We start from the raw sequence: 10,501 nt of genomic DNA, 5'->3' as shown, positions 1-10,501 counted from the left end.
TAAATTATATCAAATACTTTTATTCAAACCCTTCATAAACTACAATCATAAAGTAAAGCTGAACTTTTTTTTTAATTTGACATTAAAGAAGGTTCTCAAAGCACCTACGGCATTGACGATTACATTCTCATTGCCAGAATCGCGCTTCGCGCTCCACTGTTAGATTATATAGGCTCTAATTTTTAAAAATGTGGGCTTATTGAAAAATTCGGCGAAAATAGTTTTAAAATATATTTGGTATCTAGTGCAAATTTTTGGATCTATGAAAAAAATAATTTTTTCTATTTTTTGAAGATTTTCAAATTTTGGAAAAGTATATAACTTTTCCAATTTTCATGAAAATTCAAACATTTTATTTGTATAATTTGCAAGTCCTTGACCCATCTATGAGAAATTTTTACAAACATTTTTATAAGTAAAAAAAAAAAAATTGAAAATTTTGAAAATGCTATAATTTTTTTAATTTTGGGCTAATCGAAAAATCCGAGTGGAATAGTTTTGAAATATATTTGTTATCTGGTGACAATTTTAAATGAAATTTTTGGATCTATAAAAAAAATAATTTTTTCTATTTTTTGAAAATTTTCAAATTTTTAAAACTATATAACTTTTCTAATTTTCATCAAAATAAAAAATTTTATTTAGATATTTTTCAAGTCTTTTACGCATCTATAAGAAACTTTGACAACAATTTTAAAAATTTCAAAGTTTTGAAAATGCTCTCAATTTTTTAATTTTGGTTTGAAATATATGATCAACGAACTTAGCCTTTATTTTGAGGACCTTCAGAAGTGTATCAAATAGACGTACAGACAGACACCGACAAAATTTTATGATTTTCGCATTCTGTGAGTGCCGAAACGTAAAGATCCGTTAAAAACCAGAGATTGAAAATTTGGACGATTACATTACATTCACAGGAATGAGAATGTAAAAACCTGATCAATGAAAGTTACGTAGCAATGAGTGGGGTGTGAGTAAGTGGGGGGGGGGTCTTGGTCTAAGTGCGATTTATCTTGGTAGTGCGATAAGGGGGAGGGAAGATACAAAATCGTCCAAAAAAGTGTTAGCTAATATATGATCGACCCCTTGTGAATCGTTACTTTGGGATGGGGGAGATTTTAAGTATTTATTACCCAAATTTCCTTTTTATAATTACAGAGAAACCCTTCAATAACCCTCCCTACAATAGCTCTTCCAAGAATTGACGCCGCGACGCAGGCTGGTGTAACAGGAGCTGCGCGGGGTGCGCGGGGTCTGCGGTTTCTAATCAGGAGAGTACTCAGGCGTGAACAAACAAAAGCGGAACGGGCTATAATGAGTTAGTTCCCACCCATCTTCCACCCCAAAATCGGCGCTATAGAAAATTTTCACTATATTTGTGTTTTAAAATATGAGATTAAGATATTATATAGTTTATAAATCATCCGGAATCTTTGAAATCGCTTGAAATCTTTAAAATTCCATCAAAATCCCTCACAATCTTTTAAAATCAGTCAAAATCCTTGAAATTCCTTGAAATATTTCGACATATTACCATATACCTGTAGACATTTTAAAAAATATTTCAAGTTTATTTAAATCTTTAAAATTCATGGGAATCTTTTCGAATCACTTGATATCCCTTAAAATATATTAAAATTCATTACAATCCTTTTGAACCTCTTAAAATTCCTCGAAATACCTGAAAATCCTTTATAATATTATGAAATGCTATGAAATTCTGTTAAATGTTTTGATTACGATTACACCATTAAGCCATTTCCCTTTCGAGGTAGGCGTGACTCACTCGGCAGGGGAGAGGAGTATTGTGTGGAAGGGATAGACATTTTTCATATTGATCCAGAATTTTCGTGCTATTTAAGTAAATAACACGTTCGTTCGGCAACACTGCTCCGACCCAGGTTGCTGATCAATCTCTCTAGCAATCACCCCAAGCGAAAAACCTCACGAAGTCGTTATCTAAGGTACCCCACTTGGGTCCATTAATCTGACAAAATGCCTTTAAATTCCTTTACATCTGCAACATCTTATAAAAATTCCTTAAAATCGATTAAAATTCTTGAAGTTCAAAATTATATTTCCAAATATTATGAGAGCCCTAAACATCTTTGAAATCATTTTAAAATGTATTGCAATATTTAAAATGCATACTTTTATTATTATCTGTGTCATATCTTTAGTTCGTACTAAAAAGTCATAAACTACTAAATTCAAAATTTGTTAACTTATCTAACGTATAAGAAATTTTTTCCAGATCTAAATAAATTATGCCTTTCTTGTCCAGAGCAAATAAAAACATGTCATACATAAGACTTAAAAAAATGTTTAATAAAAATTAATTGAATCTTTAATAATTTTTTTAAATTACAATTTTTATTGGCATTTAATTCCAAAAACTACACATAACAAAATTACCATGATTTGTAAACCAACGTGGACAATTTTTTATAATTCTCAAAGTAACCACATTTTTTAGCTCATCCGTTACCGTAGGACCATTTCTTATTTAAAAATTCATTATTATATTAGAAATTTTTATTTGCTAATAACAAAATCCAACTTCTGACCACTAGCCATTTTCGATTTTCAATCATTTTTATAATTAGGATTAAATTGAAAATTGAATATGTGGATTTGAACTCAGGTATACTTCAATAAAGTTATTGTGAAATGCATTCAGTAGAATTGTGTTTGATTCATTTTGGATGCCTTGAATTCTCGTTTGATTAAATTAATTTACATTCAATTTCAATTATTTCCATAGAATTTGTTCGATCTTAATTAATCAATTTAATTGCATTCAATTACATTAATTCCAACTTATTTTATTGAAAATTTATTTAGTTCCGATAAATGTAACTAAATTTCAGTAAAATTGAGTTTAATTCTCTTAGGATCCCATTGAAATCTCTTTAAATTCAATTGGATTCCATTAAATTCCAAATAAATTTCAATAAATTCCAACTAAATAAAAAATCATTTCATTGAAATGTTTGGATTTCAATGAATTTAAATAATGCCATTCAATACCGTCTAGTTCCATTTGATTGCATTGAATTTAGTTGATTTCCGAATAATAACATTAAATCCTAAATCATTTCATTCAATTCTAATATATTCCATTGAATTTCAGCAGGACTGAGCTTAATTCACTTTGGATCCCCTTGAATGCTCATTAAATTAAATTAGATTCAATTAAGTTTCAATTAATTCCATTAAATTAAAACTATTGCAATGTAATTCTAATTAATTTCATGAAAATCGTTCACCTTAAATTAAATCCAAAGTGAGTTTTATTATTTTGTTCTATTATTTTCTATTGATTTGAATCAAAATATATCAAAAAATAGGTTTAATAAAACTTCAATTATCCCTGGATTCAAAGCAAAACTATTTCTTGCATCTATTTGACCTAAAAAATAAAAAATTTATTGAAGTAATTTCGATTGTCATGAAATATTATATTATTAGGCAATAATTATTCAATATATTACAATTTAAAAATTAAAAAAAGACTCATTTTGTAAAAAAAAAATTATTTTTGAAAATGTTACAGATAAATTGATAAATTTTGAAGAGCTCATTTTCACATTTAACATCTCAAAACTGACCAAAGGATTTATAAAAATATTTATTACATTTTTTTATGACATTAAAATATTTAAAAAATGGGAGTTTTATGATAAAAACTTTTTTCATTTAGATAGTACAGCTTTAATGCTAGTTTAAAGAAATTATGGTCATTTATGTTATTTGAAAAATCGATTTTTATGGTACAAATTTCCTCCTTGACATGATTTGTGTTTGATGAAAGAATAGAAAAGACTCGTTCATTTGATAAGAATAAATTGATCTAAATATGAATATATTGTATTAAAGAGTACGGACGGTATGGTGATTTGTAAAATGTGAAAAATCGGTTTTAAACAGGAAATTTGTTTTGATTAATATATTCAAGAGTTCATTGCAAAAATAGAAAAAGTTCTTTAATTCGAGCGACATTTTCATTGACCTATTTTTATATTTTATATTTTGACTTTCTTTATGAGAAAGCAAAAAAATAAATATATTTTCTAATTAATCATAATGATGAGGCAAAGTGCTCGTCAAATGAGCACCGCAAAATTGTGGAAGATAAGGTAGATATATTTAAATTCAAACTAGTAAAAAGGAATTTAGAATACACATGCTTTAGTTAGGCAAATCTTTAGTAACTTGAACTCAAGACACAAAATGGGTAATTTACATTTTTCGGTAAGATTGATGAAAAATATTTATTCTTTTACATTTGCTTAATTATGATATATAAATAAAGCTACTGAAATTAAGTTTTATGCCCCTGAAAGCAGACTTTCTACCAATCAGCGTTGCACTCAATGCAAAAGTACAAAATGCTTTTATTTATTATTTTCATATTCATTACTTTCTTTAATAACCTGCATTTTAATTTTAATATTGCGCGTTGAAAAATATTTAATGTTCATAAATAACAATTGAATAGTATCTATAAAAAAGATTCGTCCCACTTGAAATTGAACCCATGTCTTCTTTTTTTCACACATAAAATTTGATTAAATTTTGCTTAGAAAGACGTAAAATTTGGAATATGAGAGGTGTTTTTATTTTAGATCGATTTTGTAGATATCTATTTTCACGTAATCTGATAAGTGTCTCATCTGATCGGTCATTTACCATCCCTATAGTAATACAGGTTTTCCATATAAATAACAATTTTAATAAACCCAGTTTTACCGACAGTGTTTATACGTTTCCTACAGTGGATAATATAACGGAGCAAATTTCACTTACAAACCACAGTGGTAAGGTTACCAGGCATTGGTATAAAGTCAGTGAAAATTCCAACCAAAAATTTACGACTATAAATTTTACTAGACTATCATACGCGCGTGCTAACTTTAGTATTAAAATGATTATTATTATTTTAGTTTATTTGAATAACTATTTGCATAATGTCGTTAGTATTATTTTATTCAAGAAGCTTTCAGGAATATTAATTTTTCAGGATAACTTCAGGATGATGTTCCGAAAAAGTAATTATCTTAAAAGCGACTATAGTAATATTTTTATATTGTTTTGAATAAATATTTATGGGAGCTTATATGATAGCTCTTTAATCCACGCTTTCTTATGTGGATTCTTTTATACACTGAAAAAAAGGATTAATGATACCAAGTGAATTTCACTTGGCTGAAGTAAGTGAAAGTCCTATTTATTTTCAAAGAAACATTTATTTGAGGCAAATACATACGACCGGTTGGCCGAAGCGACATATTGCTTTGAATCAAAGCAAATATTAATTGAAGACAAAAAATATATATTTTACACCAAATGAACTCATTGTTCCAAATGAATGTGCCATGAATTAGAATGAATATTTCTTTGAGATGGGGAAATATGAATTAAAGGAAATAAATATATTTTAAGGTCAAGCAAATATTTTATAGGCTCAAAAAAATATTTTCTCATAGCAAATTTCTGAATATTTAAATCACAAAAATATATTTCTCTTGGTTAAAGAAAATATTTCTTTGGTCTAGACCATGCGCGCTAGTCTAGACCATCCTGAATAAGCAACTGGATTCTTTTAGCCTAAATTATAATAATTATTAATTATACATATTTAATTCAAACAAATCACATAATTTGAAATCTTGATAAACCTGAAACAGAAAAATTCGATGAAAAATCCACTCCCAGCAGGAACTGAACTTTGGTCCATTGAGTCTAAAGTCCACAGCGTTGACCATAACGCTAACGTGACACGGACATTTTAAAGCGGAAAACCGTATTTAAGGCCATGTGATGAGTATAACAGCTGATCAAGTCAGCCCTAAGAATAATATTTTTTCACCCATATTGAAAAATAAAAGTTTAAATAACGCGGAAATTTTTTTCGAGAAATGTTCATAAATATTAAAGGATCGTTTGTGGTCTAGCGAAAAGTTGGAGGAAGAAAAAAGTTTATTTATGCAAGTAATGATTATCGACGGATACATTTAGGTTTTACAGCAAAAGTTTGACTTTTAGCTTTCTCTGACGGTAATCATGCAATCTGCTTTACCTACAGACCCCTAGTAGTTCGAAGTTGTCTACTCGCTGCGCTAGTGACCACCTTTTGATGTCCCGCGACAAATATGGCAGCGCCCACATGTTTATATTTTCATGCACAGTTTGTCGGCAAAATGCTCGTGCGCATAATCAAATGGCACATCGTAAGATGGCGGCTCTTCCCACTCATGGAATTCTCCCACCTCCCGTGGATTCAACCCCGCTCGCCAAAGTTAGGATGGCATGTCTAGTCCCGTGTTTCCTATGTCCATGGATACGTATGTCAGACCAAATATGTTTATTTGCATTTCAAGTGCAAACATTAGTTTTTGCATTATTTGTGCATAATGTTTTTGAGCGATTTTTGTTGTTTTGCCCCACTTTGATAAATATAAACCTCAAAACTAGCCCATTGATAACATTGCAAATTGCTCGCAGTATGGACATAGGAAACACGGGACTAGGATTGCCATCCTCACTTGGGCGAGCGAGGTTGAATCCACGGGAGGGGGGAGAATTCCATGAGTGGGGAGAGCCGTCATCTGACGATGTGCCATTTGATTATGCGCACAAGCATTTTTGCGGACAAACTGTGCATGAAAATATAAACATGTGGGCGCTGCCATGTTTGTCGCGGGACACCAAAAGGTGGCGGACCTCCCCCCTCATTGCATCACCCCGCAATGACATGCCTAGTCCCTTGTTTCCTATGTCCATGGCTCGCAGGGTTTGACGACAGCACGGTCGGTATTTCTCCAAAATGGTAATTAAAAAAGAAACTTTTTTCACTATTCTAATTATTTAGGACCAGAGACACGTTCTTGCATACCTTCTATTTATCGCGCCAAATTTTTAACACGATATCTCATTCCGTGTGGACGTAAGTTGTGAAAGAAAACTTCCACTGGTATTTTCTTCAAAAAAAAAATTTTCTCAAAATTTCCACCAGAACAAAGCAGAGACATGGACTTTATAATCTCCTCTTTCATTTTCCAAACTTTCAGAGCGATACCTCATTTCGTTTAGACGTAAGTTGGGAAAGAAAAATTGAAGATCAGGTTTGGTCACGTGACCCTCTCGTCACATGGCCTTAAACCTCACGATAAACGCCAAAGGAATATTTCTTCATATCAAAAGCATGTCTATTTCATTTAACAACACATTTCTTTAATCTAAAGACGTATTCAATTGAAACAAATGACGCCAAATTATTAAATTTTTTATTACAAAAAAATGATTACTTCATGGGAACAAATGTTTATTTGTCATGAATAATTTAATTCTAGTAATTAAATAAAATATTTTCTTCCACAGAAAAAATAAGAATTTACGTAAACACATACCTAGTTCATCTAAATAAATGCTCCATTGCTATAAATGTATGAGTCCTTTGTGACAAAAAATATATACTGTAAAATAATTAATATTATTTTGAATTAAATTATTATTTCTTTGATTTAAATATATCTAAATTCTTGATTCAAGTATGGAAAAATTATTGATTCAAATTTGTCCAAAATCAGTTCAAAGAATTGAACTCTTTGAATCAAATATATATTTCTTTGAACGACTAATCATATTTCAACGAATCTAAACCTTTTGAATTAAGAACATCATATTCCTAAATGTAAGAAATATGTATTTCAATTAAGAAACTATAGCCAAAGAATTCATTTTTTTAGATCAACAAAAGATATATACCTGGTTTACATAAAAATTACTTCTGTTAAAGAATATTTTCTTGATGTCAAGAAATAGGATTCAAGTAAATGAATTTACTTGGTACTAAGAATGATTTTTTTCAGTGTACTTATCACAAGTATCTTTATCTGAAAAAAGCATTACATTACATTAAATATGAATAATTTTGAAATTATAATATACGTATACAAATTTAATAATAAGACCATAAAATCCTCTTAGAAAGTAACTAAAATAAAATTATTTATTAAGTGTTGACAATTTAGTGTTCAACGCTGAATTTTCGAATCATAGATGCGGGTATCGAAACGTCATAAAATTGTTGCACAACACAGAAAAAACTAAGAATAAAATTTGTTACAGGAAATTTTTTAGAGCGATAAAGTTTTGTTTAGCCAACTTCGCGTCTTTCAAAAAACATGTGTTTGACATAGAAAAACAAAAGAAAGTTTAACCAAACTTTGTGTAAAGTTTATCCTGTGCAGTTAATTTTTATAGCAGAGAATCTTTTGTCGAAAATCGATGTAAAGTTTATTTTCTGTTTTTTCTGTGTACTCTCTAAATTTGAATCAGTTAAAATGTTTACTAATTTCAATTAGTGGCTGAATTCTAGCTATGAATCATTCCCGGTCTTAGTGTTTTTCGCAATCATATCAATAAAAATATATTTGTCAAAATCTCTTAAATAAAAAAGTTATTGTTCTAAACAATTATCATTGTAAAAAATTGAAAGCGGAAACGTTCCCGGTGTTGTTACATTTTTTCAATCTGGAAAATGCTGGTGTGGTTGGCTTGCAAGTTTCAGCTTGCCTAGGGCGCGCGATTGTCAGTTCTCGCGCTTCGCGCTCGGTTCTTTTAGTTCTCCCGCATTCGTGCACAGACTTTTCAAAATTAAAGATCAAAGAATCGGCAACTGTAATGTTGCGATTGTGAACTCTCTTTTGTTGAGGCTCTTTCGTCCTTAGCGAACACATTCTCGTCACGAAGCTCGTGCTTCGCACTCGCTTTTACCCAAAATGTCAAATTTTCTACATTATGCTCAACACTTTTATATTAAATATAATACAGTAAAGCCCTTCAATAGCCCTTCTGAGAATAAGCACCGCGCCGCAGGTATGTGTAACAGGAAATGCGCGGGGTGTGTGGGGTCTGCGGTTGTTACTCAAGCGAGCACTCAGGCTTGAACAAACCAAAGCGGAGCGGGCTAAAATGAGTTGGTTCCCACCCACCGTCAGCCCCAAAATCGGCGCTATAGAAGAGTTTCACTGTACATTTTTTTTGTACCTCTGCTTGAGATTGGGTATTTAGATTTTGCAAAATAAAGTACAAATTGTATTTATCGTGATTACTTTAATATTTGTTTCTCATTTTGCGTTAAATTTTATTCTTATCTGCCCTGAAACATTTATCATTTTAATAAATTTATATCATTGAAATTCATAATATGCATAGAAATTGAAACAATGTTATTCTTATTGCCTTGTTTTTATATATTTTTTATTTATAATCTAGTTTTTTACAATAAAAAAATTACGCTTCTCACAGCGCGCTCGATGATATATTAATTTCGAGCTTCGCGCTCGATAATGTCTTTACCTCGCGCTACGCGCTTGATCTTTGTGTACAGCCTTTTTAAAACTAAAGGTGAAAGCATCGACAACAGTAATTTGGTAATTGTGAATTCTCTTATGTTAAAGCTCCTTCGGCCTTAACGAACACATTCTCATCGCGTATCTCGTGCTTCGCACTCGAGTTTATCCGTGAAATTTTATATCATTCCCATAAATGTATATTATTATAATTCATAACTTACATTGGTATTAAAATAGACGTACTTTCATTGTCCCGTCTGAAAAATAAGCGAATTATTTAAAAAAATTTGGTTGTTAAACATTTTATTGCAACATTAATCGTTTTCCATAAACTGAATTTGCTCATTTCTAATATTTTTTATGATTTAAACTTTACACATACGGTCTACTGAGCAGCCTTACCGTTTTTCAACTTCTACTATTATTAGACCATTAAGCCATTTACCTTTCGGGGTAGGCGTGACTCACTCGGTGCGGAAGAGTGTAAGGTGAGGAAGGATTATAAAATTTTTAGATGGATCCAGAATTCTCGTGATATTCACTTAAATAACACGTTCGTTCCGCAATACTGCTCCGACCCAGGTTGCTGATCAATCTCTCTAGCAATCACCCCAAGTGAAGATCCACGAAAAGTAGTCATGTAAGGTTCCCCACTTTAGTCCATTAGTATCCAAAGTCTTTTGTTTCAGGCGTCATTCACTGTACTGACACTCTTTTAATTAACTATTTGCCGCCACACTTTCCTGTCCTGGCATATTTCTCTAGCTTCTTTTGTGTCCATGCATTTTTTCATGCAGGCTCTCGTGTTTCTGTGACTTTTTATGTCTCTTCTAACTAGGATCTCATTCACACATTTTAACCATTCTTTCCGCGGTCTACCTCTGGGCACGCTGCCATTTACTTTACCTTGATACGCTTGTTACGTTAGTCGTTCATTTGGCATTCTCTCAACATGTCCGAACCATCTTAACCGATTTCTTTCCCATGTGTCTACTAGCGTCTCTTCTGCACCACATTCTTTGAGAATTATGTCGTTACTCACTTTGTCCATCAGAGTTTTCCCGCATATCATGCGCAAGAATCTCATGTCAATTGCATTAACTTTACTCATATCTTTTTCTTGGCAGACATACAGA

This window comes from Belonocnema kinseyi, chromosome 6, assembly GCF_010883055.1.
Source record: "Belonocnema kinseyi isolate 2016_QV_RU_SX_M_011 chromosome 6, B_treatae_v1, whole genome shotgun sequence".
Classification (NCBI taxonomy): Eukaryota; Metazoa; Arthropoda; class Insecta; order Hymenoptera; family Cynipidae; genus Belonocnema; species Belonocnema kinseyi.
Note: the sequence above shows the minus strand (reverse complement) of the source record.